The 16,701-nt window shown below is 45.9% G+C and overlaps 1 protein-coding gene and 1 non-coding gene across 4 annotated transcripts in view; both read left to right on the top strand.

Moving 5' to 3' along the window:
- VPS8 (VPS8 subunit of CORVET complex) overlaps nt 1-16,701 on the top strand; it is a 347,729-nt gene that overhangs the window by 264,261 nt on the left and 66,767 nt on the right. The window lies entirely within an intron of this gene.
- Nucleotides 6,791-6,897, top strand: LOC142246876 (U6 spliceosomal RNA). The gene has a single exon (XR_012724926.1). It is a non-coding gene; the product is annotated as a U6 spliceosomal RNA (small nuclear RNA).

The raw sequence follows: 16,701 nt of genomic DNA, 5'->3' as shown, positions 1-16,701 counted from the left end.
CACTGAGCACTTGGACATGTTCTAGATGTGAAAACTGTATTCATCGCCTATAGCAATGATAAAATGGTATATAATTTGCTTAGATTTTTTTTTTTCATCTTGTTTTTTTGTATTCTAGCTTATTCTTTAGCTTAAATTGATACTCGTTGGTAGGTTGCCGGCATGAATGGGTTGTTTAAAGGGAACCTGTCAGGTGATATGCACCCAGAAGCACGAGCAGTTCTGGGTGCATATTAGTGATTCCTGCCTAACCGTCGCTGTATACACTAGCATAAATAAAGAGATCTTTAGAAAAAGTATTTCTAATGATCGTATATTATATGCTAATGAGCGCGGGGACTATTCCTGAAGGCATTTCTCCCCCTAGCTAATCGGCCTACATAGCATGGTAACATGCCCCTGTGGGCGTACTAACGTGTTAATGAATGCACAGCGACGTGCACATACCGCACTCTTCATGGCGGCCGGCGGAGAATGGATGTGCTCTGGACATGACCAGTGTCCCTTGGACGTCCGATCATGCGTACTAAACTGATGCTGGGTGTAAGCTTTCGGCTTCAGTGAGATACAGTGCACATGACCAGAAGTGCTGAGGATTCCGGATCATGCGCAGAGCGCATCCATACTCCGCTGACCGCCATGAAGAGTGAGGTATGTGTGAATCACTGCTCATTCGTTAGCATGTTAGTATGCCCACAGGGGCGTTCTACCAGTGGTGATTCAGGAAGTGATTCCACTGGAATCACTTCCTGAATCACCACTGAAGGTCACTTGTGGAGCCTGGGGAGAAGTCTGCGTTCACATAGCAGATCATTTTCTGCGATTGGTCACACATTCTTTACTAATGGATTAGATATTGATCTTATGTCATAAAGCTGTAAGAAAAAAAAGCGAGTCAAAAAACTTTTTTGATTAGGGACAATTGAGTCCTCGTTCCTTCTAAATGCGTGTAAAAGGCTGTTCACCTTATATCCTTATAAATCCACCAGAAGCAACAATTTGTAGCTTTGAAAAAAAATTTTTTGCCGTTTATTTATCCTAGAAACTCTTGTCCTTGACAAAGACCAGAATTTATGGTTGAAACGTTGGACTTTTCTTGCCTATGCACAAATAAAAAATTTTTGAAGCATGATATTCTTTTCCTACATTTCTTGAGTTGTGCCGTAACTATTTCTTCTATTAATATGCACCCAGAACTGCTCGTAGATCTGGGTGTATATTGCATCTGACAGGTTCACTTTAAAGGGGTATTCAAATCCCCAAGACCCTCTCCCAATATGTCGTAAGTGTAATAATAACAATATCAGAACATACCTCCAATTAGAAATGTAGTATAGTTCTTTTGATATAGCCATGTCTCTTAACTCATGTGCAGCTTAGGTATTCATGGTTATGACCATGAACAACTAACTGTCACTATATGAGTGGACATAACCATGGATACCTAACCTGTAATGCCCTGCACATGAGGTAAGAGATATGGCTATATCAGGAGAACTATTCTACATTTCTAATTGGAAGTATCTGCTGATATTAATATTATTACACCTACTACATATTGGGATAGGATTTTGGAGATGGGAATACGCCTTTAAGTCCAGATTCTTGGCTTTGTGTATAATATAGTTGGAGTCATTTCATAAAGTGAAGTTGTCTTAGAACGAGGGTGAATTTTCCCAGGAGATGTTAGTCTGCCAAAGCACATTAGACTATTTCCGTCAAAGTAAAAATGACAAAGGTCAATTAAAATGAGTACACTTTAGGAGACTTTGCTAAGATATAATGCACGAGAGACTAGCAGGACAGAGAACAAGTGTGGCTGAGCTATAAACTTACTGTAACTAAACTTTTAAAGCATTTTTATTTATAGTAGCCCATCTGCAACTTTTTGGACCAGTGAAGGTCTACATCGTGAGACCCCCAAGATCATACAACCCCCAAGGGCAAAAGCACTTAACTTATGAAGGCTATACCTCTAGCAGGCAAGACATCTAGTCTAATGTTTCTCCAAAGATATTGGCAGCTGACCAGAAAAGCACTTTACAGATATATGGTCCCTCGTTACCTGCATAAATGTTGCTGTTTTAACAGTTGCTGATTTTCTTGTGTGTTTCCTGAAGAAAAGAAGGGGGCTTGCCATTTTTGCACTATGTAACATAAATTAATTAAGCTGTGCTCAGAAACTGAAGAATGGACCAGATGTAAATGTTACATTAAGTGTTCAAGAAAAGGTCCAAAAGAGAAAGGGATAAAAGTCACAGTTCTGTACATGTGGACTCCAAGCTTTTTTTTAGATATACCAGGTTTCCCAAAAAAAAGACACTGTCTTATAATATTTTTTGCCCCAAATAATGTGCTAGGCTTATTTTCAGGGAAGGGCTATATGGTTTGGGGGTAAGTTTACCCCGCAAAAAGGCAGAAGCTTAGCCCCCCTTAGGGGAATCACTTACCAGACCCCAGACGTCTGCGTCGCTCCCAGGTCCTCCTACGATCTTTGGCGGGCGCTCCCAGCAGGTATGCTCCACAGCAGTCATGCTCCACTGCAGTCCTCCCCTGCTTCCGGACGGCACTCACACACATCAGATCGCACGCACATCAGCTCGTGCACACATCAGCTTTACCTTTTAATCTATACTTTTTCTGATTTGTTTAAAGTGGTGCTAACTAAAATGTAAAATTCTAAAAGTAGTGGTCCACAAGCTTTTTTAAGTATGAGGGCTGTATTGTCCTCTTGTTTTACTTTAAGGCCCCTGTCACATTGCGTTTTCACCCTCGTTCACTGGTGGCGTTGGGGCATCCGTCCAAACCCCCCCCCCACTGCAAAGAGTGTTTCGGACGCATACGCCAACGGGGCCATTGACTATAATGGAGCAGATAGAGCCAGCGTATGCTCTGTCTTGCACTACGTTCGGGTATCCGCCTGCAGAAAGCATATATGCCCAAAAATGGTGCAAGACACAGCATACGCTGACTCCGTCTGCTTTATTATAGTCAATGGCCCTATTGTTGTATGCATCCGAAACACATTTTGCAAGGGTAGGAGGAGGTTCGGACGGATTCCCCGACGGGACCAATGAACGTATGTGAAAACGCAATGTGAAAGCGGCCTAAGGCAATAACACTCATGTCAATTTGTGTTGTACTAATTTGGCACAGTACTTAGGCAATGGCTAAAGAATGAAATTCACTATATAATGCCGATTGCGTCCTTCTATCTCAAGCAGGGATCGCACCTTTCGGCCGGCGTGTATGCAGTGCTACGTTCCAACTCTGGTGCCACTTTTTGAAGACATTGTCTCCATGAATATCATGAGTTTGTTTTAGGTGATAATCTCAGGACGTGTCTTCAGTAAAATGGAGCCAGAGTTGGTGGTATGTGCATGCGCTGACTCCGGCACCATTTTACTACAGAATTCAACTACAACATGAACATAGCACTATGCACACGCTGGCCATATTAATAATGATGGCGGCCACGGCACAAAATTTAAATACAGGCGAAAAATAGATGAAAAAAGACCCCACCCAGAAAATCCCACCCCATTCTTAAATCGACACCCGGCCATCATCTGACCTGAATTCCATAGGAAATTTATGGAAGGAACTAAAGCTCAGAGTTCATAGAAGGAACCCATGGGACCTTCAGGATTTGAAGAGTGTTTGTGTGGAAGAATGGACGAAAATCACACCTGACCAATGCATGTGACTAATTTCTCCATACAGGAAGCCCTTTGAAGCTGTCATAGCCAGCAAAGGCTTTTATAAGAAGTATTAAATAGATTTCAGTAATTTAGTTGAATACTATTTTCCCTTCACATGACAGCACCGTACATGAGAGAGTGTATCCGCCCCCGGGAACAGGAAACCTTTCTGAAATAAAAAGGATGGCACCTCTCCAAAACCCCAGTGTGGTTTCCAGTTCCTGGAAGAGGATACCGAAGTTTACCTGGGCAAATTTCTCCAGATGATTGGGTCTTGGCGGGCCATGGGGTCTCCGGGATTCAGGTGTCACGGGAGCCGTGCTGATCACCTGTGCAGTCCCCTTCCTCCTGCCTAGCGTCGTACGAACCGAGGGTTCCCTGGGCAACCATCGGTGAGCGGATCCTCAGGTGCCTAGTAGGGTGTGGGTCCTGGCCGGGGTGCATTCCTCCGCGTGCTGCAGCTAGAGCTGTGACACTGCAGCCGCTCCTGGAGATCGGAAGGCAGAGCCACAGGCACCATCCCGTGCAGAAAAAGCACACGGTCATGTGTGCAGCCGCGAGCTCCACTACCTCTTCCTGAGAAGTGGAGGTTCACGCCAGGGATGGCGTCAGAGGCCACCTCCTAGACGGGAGGCTGCAACCTTCTGTGGTCAATATGGCGGGGTTTTCGAAACCCGGTTACCAGACAGCATACCTGCAGTGGTCCTCCAAGATGGAAGCTCCCAGAGCAACCAGCAACACTTCAGAAGATCCCAGATCTGTCCTACCTTGGTAGCTCCTCGAGCTCAGGATAGGTAAGTGGACTTCTCATCACAAAGTCTGTCTATCTCCTTTTCCTAAATACCCTGTAGGCTAGGCCACAAGGCAAAAAAAAAAAGGGAATGTGTGCTTTGCAAAATGTCCTGGCCAAAAAGGAATCGACAGACGGCTCTCTGCCAGTCGTGGATAGGGAGGACGGTGGTCCGGAGCCAGACCAGAGTTTTTTTCCTTAAAAAAAATTAAATCAATATATGTATATATATATATGTATATAATATTGGAGCCCCCCCCCATCCTCTCCCCTAGGATGAAAATAGGTGACTGATTTATCACCACTGTATTGGGAGTGATCTGCCAGCCGCAGAGAGCATAACATCTTTCTCTGTACCCACTGAATCGGGCGCGACACACAAGGTGGTCTCCTTGCTGCACCTTTAAAGGTGAGGGCTTGCGATCGATAGGAGGCCTAGTCTGGGGACAGCCCTGTCATCTAGTAGTCATTACTCCCCGTCTGAGGATAGCGATGAGGAGGGGGAGGAAATGGGAGTGTCGGTCCCCTAAATTCTAAAGAAGTACCCCTTTTCAGAACATTGTGCCAGTCTTGACACTTAACATTGGTCTAGTGGTGTAATTGTCGCTTGGGGTGCGAGAGGTCCTGGGTGCGAGTCCTGAGCAGAGCTCATGGAATCTGCGAGCCTGTTGGGCCGCGACCAATGCTTGATGGCAATGCTGAAAAATGCTTACCAGTGTTCATTGGAGATGACTCAGCTATAGTAAAAAATGTGGCCTTGCCTGTTTGAAAACCTAGTTTCTCTGTAAGACCCTTTCGATAACGAGGTAGACACCTTCCTTGAAAGAGCATGGGGAGCAGCGGCAGAATCCAGTAAGCCTAAAATTTCTGCCACCTGCACTGTGAGATTCCTTTCAAAATGTCTTTACGAACTGGAGGTCCAGATCAGAGACGGAGATCTGAAAATACAGTTCCTAGAAGCTCTACCAACTATTCATAATGCAGCTATCTTCCGAGCCGACGCCCCAGTAGACTGGGTTAGGTTAGCCTCTGCCTTTCCCGACTCTGGCAAACCAGCATTAGGGCTAAAAAGCAGGAGCACAAATTTTTAATCGAAAATGAAATTATGCGCTATACCATGCCAGGGAAAGAGAAAGTTTAGTCTAAAGGGTTCTTATTCCATAGAGTCCCTCAAAGAGGAGCCCCTGGAAGACAATAACCCCACGTCTCGAGGCGGGAACATTAAAACAATTTTACCACCAGTGGGCCGCCCTCCCGGCCTCCGACTGGGTAAAAACTGTCTCCCTCTGTCTCAGGCTCAATTTCTCTTTCCTTCCTCCACAACACATAATAAGCTCCCAGGTGGACCCAAAGAGCCAAGAGGTTCTGGAACGGGTAGTCCTCTCATTAATAGAGATGAACGTATTGGTCAGGGTGCCAGTAGCATAAGAGGGTACCAGGTACTACAGCAATTTGTGTGTCGTAAAAAAAAAGATCCGAAGGGTTTTTCAGGACCATTTTCAATCTAAAGATCCCTGAATCGCTGTCTAAAGGTAGAAAGATTCAAGAGGGAGACCTTTCAATCAACCGTATGATTACTATCCCCCTTCCGCTACATGTCGGTAGTAGAATGGACGGATGTTTATTTCTGCATCCCTATCCAGATAGACCACCTACAATATCTCTGTTCCAGTAATGGTCAAAGGGAAGATTATTCACCTTCAGTAATAGTGACATCCATTTGGCATCTCGGTAGCCCCGAAGATGTTCACCAAAATTGTTTCCGACATGGCATTTTATATAAAAATAAACAAAACATCCTAATAGTCCCTTTCCTGGATGACCTTTTGCTAGTGGGAAAATCAAAGAAGGATTGTTCAGCAGCTGTCAGCCAGATCACCTCAGTCCTCTCAGGGTTGGAACAGTTGGTGAACGTGACCCAGTCTAAAATCGTTTTTTTTCTTGGGGGGGTATCAATCTGGATTCATTACGACAGTACAGTTTCCTTACACCAGGAAAAATATCCAAATAAAACAGAAAGTCTTATCAGCTCAGATGAAGCTGAGAATTTTCTCTGATGGAAGCAATGTCCCTATTAGGTTCCTTGATGTCTACGATCCCTGCGGTACAGTGTGTTTTGAGATCACTGGAGTGGTGGCAGGATGAAGGAAGTCTCAGGAGTGGAATTACCTGGAACACAGTAGAGCTGGTAGTTATCACTACAGACGCCAAACCAGTGGGGTGGAGACCCCCCTGGAGAACCAGTACTTTCAAAGGGAATGGAATCCAGCTTTCAGAAGCAGCTCCTCGAGCCTAAAATGTGCTTGCTTCCGCAGCGCATGTACAAACATTGGAACGATGCAAAGAAGATTGGCAGGGACCCTGCGCAAAGATGACACGCAAATTCGTGAAGCATTCAAAGAACTGTCAGCAGTGATAGAGGCATTACGGATACTGGTAGAGAAGATTGGCCGGGAACACGGGGTAACCTCCTCAGACAACAGTACGGTAGTGGCCTACTTAAATAACCAGGGCACTAGGTCAAAATCTCTGATAGAGGAAAACATAAATAAATAAATTTATACCGGGAAGAAGGTTGCGGTCACTCACGGCGCGCCGCCTGTAAGGCTCATACAACAACATAGCCGACTACCTCAGTCGCCATGCCTTCAACAAACCGGGTGGATTTTACACCGGGAGTTGTCCAAACAGATATGTTTAAGTTGAGGGGAACCAGAAATAGGTTTATTGGCAAATCAGCAAAATCGGCAATTAGATTCTTTTACCTAGTTTCCAGGGAGGCCAGAGGGAATGGATGCACTTCTACAGACATGGGACTTCCGACTAGCATACACGTTTACACCTTTCCCACTAATACTGCTAGTTCTGCAGGAAATCAGGACGGAGCAGGCCAGAGTCAACATGATGGCCCCTTCTGGCCACAGAGACAATGTTCACGTGCCTGAGATTTTTGTCTATATCGAACTCCTGGATTCTACCAGACAATCGCAATCTACTTTTTTAGGGGCCGGTTCTTCATTCTCAAGTACAGGGTTTACACTGGACATCCTGGAATTTTAAAGGAACCTTCTAACGGCAAGGGGGTTTTCTCCAAACTTAAATTCCACCGTCCTTTGTAGTAGGAAGGAAGTTACTTCCACCAAGCGTTGCAGCAGTATAAGGAAAATTCCTAGAGTTCTCGGACGACGGATATCTGACGACGGATACCTGAACATCAGGAGGTGCCAATTCCAGGAGTGTTACAGTTTCTGCAGAAGGATCTGAAAGTGGCCTATCTACTAGTATATTGAGAGCGCAGGTAGCAGCCCTGGGTGCAATCTTTGACAGAAAGGTGGCGGACCATCCATGGGTGTGTAGGTTCATTGGGGCCTCATTTACTTGTAGAATACTTGCAGGGCCTAGGATAGTCCCCCGGGGACCTTAGCTTGGTATTAACGCCCTCAATAAACATTCCTAGAACCATCTCCGAGGTCTCCATTAAGCCTCTTACCCTGAAATTAGCAGTATGGGTAGCATTAACATGAGCCAAATGCATTGGTGAGCTTCAAGCCATTTCCATTAACCCTCCCTTCATTACATATCAGGATGTTGGAATAATATTTAAGCCGGACCCAGCTATTCTTCCCAAGGTCAATTCAAAATTCCATAGGGACCCGGTAATTATTTCCCTCCTTTTGTGGAAATGCCAAGTCACAAGGAAATCAGGTTTTATTCCCTAATGTCAGGAGTAGCATCTTCAGATACCCGGACATAACTCGGGCATGACGAAAATGCTTCGCCATATTTGTTTTTTGGCCATCCACATAGAGGGAATGCAGCCACCAGAACCACTATTACTAGGTGGGTAAGGGAGGCCATTAGTTGACATATTCAGAGTCAAGTTATGCCCCTCCCCAGGTGATTAGGGCCCAATCTAATTGGGCTATATCCACTACATGAGCGGAGACAACAAATGCCTCAGTAGGGCAGACCTGTAATGCTGCACTATGGTCTTCACTTTCCACCTTGGTTAAGCACTACCGTTTGTATGAGGGTCTGTCGGTTCTATACCTTAGGAGAAAGGTGCCTCTCCTGTGTTCCCACCCTAAATTTCTTCTATTTTATTCTCTTATGATGGTGCTGTCATGTGAAGGGAAAAAACTGTAATTACTTACCGGTAATTGGATTTTTCAGAGCCATGACCACACCGTGCTAATTCCTTCCCTAAGTTGGTGGTGGATTTATATTTATATATATATATATATATATATATATATATATATATATATATATATATATATATATATATATATATATATACCGTATATATATATAATATTTATTCTCCTGTTTGTGATGGATATGTCTATTAATAAGGCGGTTGCTTCTAAAGTTCTAAAATTACACTGGGGTATTGGAGAGATGCCGCCCCTTTTATTTCAGAAAAGTTTGCTGTTCCTGGGCGTGGATACACTCTTACAATGTGTCATGGCTTTGGAAAATCCAATTACCAGTAAGTAATTATCTTCCCCGGTGTCTTTCTCACTATTACACATCACTAAATTTATGGCCATCTGTTCCTTGATTTCTTTGCATGTGTCGATTGGATGGGTTGTTACCAACATCTGCTGAGAAGTTCCTGACAATAGCACTGTTAGAAATATATTTACTTACAGTACACCATTATCATTAATGAGCATTCCTAGGAAAGGTTAATAAAGAGAATTAGTCTGATTACCATATGTGGCGTTGGGGAGGAATTATTTTCCCTCTAATGTGGGGCTATTCGCATCTGCCTCATGGGTTTTTTGCCTTTCTCTGGATCCCATGTTAGGGTATAGGTGGAACTTGATGAACTTCTATTTTTTTTTTTAAAGTTGTAGGAGGACATAACACTATAAACTGCAGAATTAGTAACCTGTGTGGAAATTTCCTAGGCCTTACCCAATCACCCATACATCAAATCCCATAACAATTAGCATATTGATGTATGGGTGATTAGCAAAGGAGGGGACAGTGAAGTAGCCACTGATTGGCCTCAGGGATAGTGTGACATAACAATGTGACAGAGGCCCCATTCAACCCAGTGTCGACAACGATGGAACAGCACTGGCGGAGAGTATAGGTAGTAATATTTTACTTGGGTAAAGAGTAGAGTTGAGCGTGGTTCGTGGTTCTCCAGTTCGCGGTTTGAGTGATTTTGGGGGCTGTTCTAGATCGAACTAGAACTCGAGCTTTTTGCTAAAGCTCGATAGTTCTAGTTACGTTCGAGAACGGTTCTAGCAGCAAAAAGCCAAGCTAATTACTAGCTGGCTTTCTGCTGTAATAGTGTAAGTCACTCTGTGACTCACACTTTTTTCAAATTTCAGTGTATAGTGTGCGGGAACAGCGCATTCAGATCACTGCTGCTGGGATAATGGCGATCGCCATTTATTTTTTTCCTTGTCTTCCTTCCCTAAGCGCGCGCGTGTAGTGGGGCGGGCCAGCATGTCAGCCAATCCCAGACACACACACAGCTAAGTGGACTTTTAGCCAGAGATGCAACGGCATGTGTGATAGGATGTCCATGTCACATGTCCCTGCATTATAAAAACGGGTATCTGGCCGTCAGGACGCCATTATCTGCCTTCTGCGTCTGGGTGTCAGTCACCGCTGGCTTAGCTCCTGTCTCCGATACTGCTGTGTATGCTCTACACACAGCGCTATACAGAATAGGGATAGAAGTTTCTTTTAGCCCTTGTAAGGGCTAATAACAGCAGGCTCAGAGCCATAGGTGACAGTCAGGTCCGTGAAAACAGATTTTAACAGCTACAGAAGATAACAGTGTCTGTGTAGCTAAGCTCAGGGACTTCCTCGCTGCATTTCCCCATTAGGAGGGATAGAAAGTGAGGCTTCCTTTCCTCTACACAGACCCACAACCCGGCCACTGTACCCTCCTGCCCTTTGCACACTCAAGCTCATTTTTACTAAGCCATTATACTAGCAAACACTGAGGAAACTTAGTGGCATCCTAAAGGTGGCTGTTGGACTTCATTATTGTCCCACTGGTGCAAAAATATTTGCGGCACCTCTGCATTGCACACTCAAGCTCATTTTTACTAAGCCATTATACTAGCAAACACTGAGGAATCTTAGTGGCTTCCAAAAAGTGGCTGTTGTACTCCATTTGTGCCCCACTGGTTCCAAGCTATTTCCAGCACCTCTGCATGACACCCTCCTGCTCTGTTTTTAATAAGCTATAATAATAGCAAAAAATGCTGACAGTTAGTGGCATCCAAAAAGTGGCTGTTGTACTCCATTTGTGCCCCACTGGTGCCAAGCTATTTCTAGCACCTCTGCATGACACCCTCCTGCTCTGTTTTTAATAAGCTATAATAATAGCAAAAAATGCTGCCAGTTAGTGGCATCCAAAAAGTGGCTGTTGTGCTCCATTTGTGCCCCACTGGTGCCAAGCTATTTCTAGCACCTCTGCATGACACCCTCCTGCTCTGTTTTTAATAAGCTATAATAATAGCAAAAAATGCTGCCAGTTAGTGGCCTCCAAAAAGTGGCTGTTGTACTCCATTTGTGCCCCAATGGTGCCAAGCTATTTCTAGCACCTCTGCATGACACCCTCATGCACATTTTGCAACGCTATTTTTATAGCAAACTCAGGGAATTCCTTGCTGCATTTCATCATTAGGAGGGATAGAAAGTGAGGCTTCCTTTACTGTCCTGGTACATACAGAACACGGCCACTGTACCCACCTGCCCACTTTTGCCACGCTATTTAATTTGCCCAAAGAGCTGACACTTTTTCTGCCATCCTAAAATTGTCGGGAATACTAAGTTAGTGTTACTTTGCTGCCAAGCAAGGTACAATATATGTGCATTCTACACTCCTTTCCATTTCTGGAACGCAATTATTAACTGCAGGTAGTCCAGCCAATCTGTTACGAAGGTGCAGGCGTGGATATAATGTTTCCTTCATCCAATGGTGGTTCTCTCGATGTCTGACAGCTCAACAATACCATCTGTTTCCACTTCCAAAACAAGTGACGACCGGTCAATCACACTCCCGCTTACGGGTAACGGGGTGGAAGTTCAGTGTGAAAAAGCATGTGTGACTGCTGTCCTCACAGTCACAGAAGATGAAGAGCACGCAGATGCACTTGATGGAGCAGGCGGTAGTTACACAGCCCCGCTAGGCCGCATTGTAGCACAGTGAAATTCCCTTTGCGACTTATGCTTCATTTTAAGTCTTGTACTTGGTGGGATCCACAGTATGCAGCAAAACCACGCAACATGAAAAGCACTGTTTGCAGTTGGGTTCATAAATGATTCTTTCACTTTCCCAAAACAAATAATAAGAACCATGTATTAAATTGAAATAATAGAACAATCTATTCAGTGGCCTACTGCTTGCTAAGCCTTCTGCGTAGCAGCAGTAATTGTGTGTTTGTGTGTGTTTGTGTGTGTGTGTGTGTGTGTGTGCGAAGACAACTTACTAGTGGCGCATCACAAGAGCTTCCCAGTTATCTACCTAAACATAGACAAAACACATCACCCACCCTGAATACCCTTGTTAGCTGAAGCCTCACAGATAAGGCAGATGATAACAGTGTGAATGCAAACCACACAGCTCTGCAACACAGTCATGTAAATCTTGAAAAGCAACATTCAATGCAAACATGTGTCGCTGTCTCTCTATGATTTAAACTGTACGTGACAATTTGACAGTTGACAGTGCAGAGGCAGCAAGTGTGATTGTCTATATAGTCGTCCTACCCAGAACAGATATGTGTTTTCATAATAAAACAAAGTGTTGCGTGCACGCATTACTGTCTGGGCATAGCCTACCGTACCCGGGTAATGTGATGTCCAGTTGCCATAAATACAGACTTTACGCTCCTATCATGGTTAACAGTATAGACAGCACCGGAAGAATGTTGGTCTGTGGCACAGGATGCTGCTCACTGGCGTTACGGTACTCCTCACCAAACTCCAAAATGAGTCCCCTCACAATTGAACGAAGTGTTTCCGCGGTTGCTCCTTCCTGTGCGCCGATTTACCCCAGCTGCAGCCTAACTCCAGTGTTTCGCCAACTGAGTATGCTCTGCCTGACTGTGTCATTCCTGAGGCAAAGTCTTAATTTTGGGCTACAGTGCATGCTCGTTTGGACTGTGCCTGAGTCATTCTGCGACCTGCGGCTCAACACACTTACACAGGGCCCTGGTGCTTGACTCACTCTCGGGAGGCCACTAAAACTAACTGCACCCAACATCAGCCCAAGGTGTCCCCTTACACTGCAGTGGCGGCCCCCACTGACCGCAATACCAAGAGTGGCATCACGAAATTACATATAAAGAAGCAACCTAAGTGTGACGAGACTCTTCCTCCACGTGGAGTCCCTGAAGGTAATGCACCAATACAACACCTGTGGGGCTTCACACTGACTGAGAAAAGCCTCTTTGCACAGGTACTTGCACTCCGTGCCGGGTCTAAGTCCTGTGTTGTGCCTAGACAGCATGCTGAAGCGGATAGTCTTTTTTTCAGAAACTGTATTTCATGCTACTGAGCATGCTCAGGCACTTACTGCATCAGAGGCTAGGTCGGTTAATGAACTCCTTGGCCCTGCCCCTGATGTGGGGGGCCCATATAGACCACAGGGCATCAGGTGTCCTGACAATTTGGCCAGGCCACTCCCAACAGGCTTGCAGAGGGCCGCCCCTATGACTTGTCACCTCATTGTTGTTGGTCAGACAATGACTGTTGAGGTGTTTTGGTTGTGGCAGCCATGAGGTCATCATTCAAGTGGCGGTTCAAAATAGGATGCTAGTTATGCCACTCATGACGTGTCACTCTGCTTTTGTCTCCAGGAGGTGCATTTTGGTCCACCCTGGTTTGGGGCGGACCCAGCTTATAAAAGGGGCTAGAGTCAACAAGAAGGTGCCCAGTCTTCTATTATGCTCCGAAAGAGCACACCTCCATGTGTTGAACCCATTGCGGCTTTAGGCCAGAGGTAGGCAGGGATAGGTCATCGATGCAGGCCGCCACCACAGTTGGTAACGCAGAACGTTTAAGAACAGCTCCTGTCCTACCAGTCCTGCAAGTGCAGCCCAGTGGTATAAACAGGCCTGCTGCTGCAGATGCGCCTGCTGTCCACAGGTGTGTCCCCTACGCACACGGACAGCGTAACCAATGGCCCCTGTGTTGTTAACAGGGAGTTCCGGGGCTGGGTGGTTGTGTGGACCCTGTCACGCTAACAGGGCTCCAAGTCTCCAGATCCGAGTGGCGTCTAACTCGGTTCAGGCCACTATTTGTTTCAGAGTCAACCTGCTCTGTATCCTCCACCTAACCTTCTAGTTGCCAACCTCTCCTTTTCCATCTGTGAGCATGGTGGACATCGAATGGCGATTGGGATATCTACCTTTCTCTTTCTTTTCTTCTTAATATTTTTTATATAGCGGTAACATAGTATATACCACCTTATCCAAATCTGCCAGTCCCACCATAACAGATGTTGTTTCTTCAGCAAATGTTACTGTTGCTTAACCAGCAAACCCACGGACACAAACTTTTTTAACCTTTCCAACACACCTGTTCCCCTTTCCACCAACATCTGTTCTTTTTCAACTGAGTTTGTGTATGACCAAAAGTGCAACTCTGCAGAGACACCGTACTCAACGCCGTCTCAGCACAGCGGCAGCCCTCTGTCCCTCAGATGTGGACAAGTAAGACCATTTCCTCCTATCGATGAAAAAGCGTTGAGATTCACTCTGTGCACCACTGGTGTTTAGTGGAAAAGCAGATGTAAGATTGCGTAACACCTTCTGCTGATACTCCTGCATACGTGCGTCTGCATACGTGCGTCCCTTTCTATGGCAGGAGTTATTTCGCAAAATGTTGTGTTGTACCGGGGATCTAACAGTGTGGCAACCCAGTAGTCAGCATGACTTGGAATTCGTACAATCCGAGGGTCATGTTGTAGGTAGTGCAGCAAGAAGGCGCTCATGTGTCTTGAGCATCCAGGAGGACCAAGTCCTTGGTGTGTTGGTGGCGGAGAGGTGAGAATCATGCCTCCTTCCTCTGCCCTCTCCCCACAACCTCCCACAACCGAAATGTGAGCAAGCTCTCACTAATCTGCTGAGTCTTCCATGCCCATCGCCAGTTCGTCCTCCATTTTTTCCTGGGCTCCTGCACCTTCCTCAACTGTTTTGGTGATACTATACGCCCTTGATAATCCCTCTCCCCACCGTACCATGACTGCCGCCAAGGTGCCGCTGACCGTCTGGACCTTGTAGATCTTGTTATCCCCTCCGCATATGACTCCTCCAGTACTTCCTCCCTTCCTCTTTGACCAACACCTGACTCCGAATAATGCTTACAGTGTGCTCCATCATGTAGATGACCAAACTTGTCACGCTGAGAATGGCATCGCCAGTGTTAAACATCTTCATCGACATTTGTAAACTGTGTAAAAGGGTGCATAGGTCCTTGATCTGACACCACTCCAGCAGCGTGATCTGCAGCACCTCTGGATCAAGTTAGCCCAGGGTATACATCATAACGTATTTCAGCAGGGCTCTGCGGTGCTGCCACAGACGCTGCAACATGTGCAGATTCCAATTCCTGCGTGTCTGAACATCGCATTTCAGGCGTTTAACCGCCAGACCTTAAGACTTCAGGATCGATGAAAGTTGTTGAGCTGCTGGGTGCGAACGATGGAAGTGAGCACATAGCGAGCGTGCCCGCTGTACGAGGCCATGTAGGCCGGGATCTTGTTTTAAAAATTGCTGGAGAATCAGATTAAACACGTGAGCCATACAAGTCACGTGTGTCACATTGCCCTGACGAAGGCCCGCAGACATGTTTGCATCATTGCCACACACGGCTGTTAAGTCACCAACGTAGTTCGCTACGTCAATTTGTACTCCTGTCGCAAGGTGACAACGTGTTCATTTCGTGCATAGTGCTGATGATGGGAGAGGAGTCGACGCCAGCGGCGCAGGTGGACGCAGGTTATGGTCACCCACTGAGCTGCGTTACCTTTACAGATGCAGAACCAATGGCTGAATGCATGTGGTGGGTATCTCACAGATGAAGTACCATCATTCAGCTACAACCAATGGAAAGACACCACACCCTTTTTTAAGCCCCTCCTGTCTGCAGACCACTGCCAGACATCGCTATGAACCTCTGGTTACTGTTACCCCCAGTTCAGTTTTATGATTTTGTGTGCTTGTTACCTGACTACTTTTCCTGCTTGCTGTTTATGTACCTCGTTGGCCGATTCACATTTCACCTCTGCTTGTTTTCTGATAAAGTCCTGTCCCTCCCATTCTGTTCCTCTTCCTCAATTAATGTTTTGACCCTGCATGACTACTATTCTCTGGAACTGCAGCCTTCCACAGGTATTGATCAACTTGGGCCCTGTGTCATTCAAAATCACTGTATAGGGGTTAAAGGGTTTCAGGGTTCTGGGGGTCCAGCTTGGTGAGTGGCTTCCCTCTAGCCTATCCTTTACAGCCCGTCTGAGTGTGTCGACCCAGGCAGGCGTTACACCGTGCCCTCTGCAGAAGGCCAAGTAGGCCGGGATAGTGTTTTAAAAATTGCTGGACAACCAGGTTCAACACGTGAGCCATACAAGGCACGTGTGTCACAATGCCCTGAAGAAGGGCCGCAGACTGGTTTGCATCATTGTCGCACCCGGCATTCCCTGGCTGCTGGTTGAGTGGAGACAACCATTGATGAAACTCGGTCTCACTCTACAGAGCTAACCATCCACAACTACTCAGCGGTCTCTCACATTTCCCCTACATTTCAAAGTAAACATTTGACCACCTGATGGCCTTGAGCTCTGCTGCCAGCATAGTAAGGAGGTGTGTGGGATTCCTTGGGCGCAGTTACAAGAAAGGGTGGCCTGACCACACAGGGTTTGGGCTGAGGTGAAGGACCAACACGAGGTTGATGAGGCAGAAGCAGTGGAGGAACTTGTACATACAGAGGAAGGATTGACACACAACTCGTGGGAACGGAAAGACTTGTACAGCAGACCCTTCTCCATCTCTCACCATAGTTACCCATTGCCCAATTAGCAACATGTAACTCCCCTGTCCATGCTTACTGGTCCAAGTATCTGTGGTGAAATGCACCCTGTCACACACAGAGTTTGGCGAATGGCCATCGTCTCTTGGGGCACTGCAATGGGCCTAAGGTCTTGAAAATCCTCGGTGACAAAAGGGTGTAAAG

The sequence above is a fragment of the Anomaloglossus baeobatrachus genome, chromosome 7 (genome assembly GCF_048569485.1).
Source record: "Anomaloglossus baeobatrachus isolate aAnoBae1 chromosome 7, aAnoBae1.hap1, whole genome shotgun sequence".
Taxonomy (NCBI): Eukaryota; Metazoa; Chordata; class Amphibia; order Anura; family Aromobatidae; genus Anomaloglossus; species Anomaloglossus baeobatrachus.
This window is presented reverse-complemented; position numbering and strand designations above follow the sequence as displayed.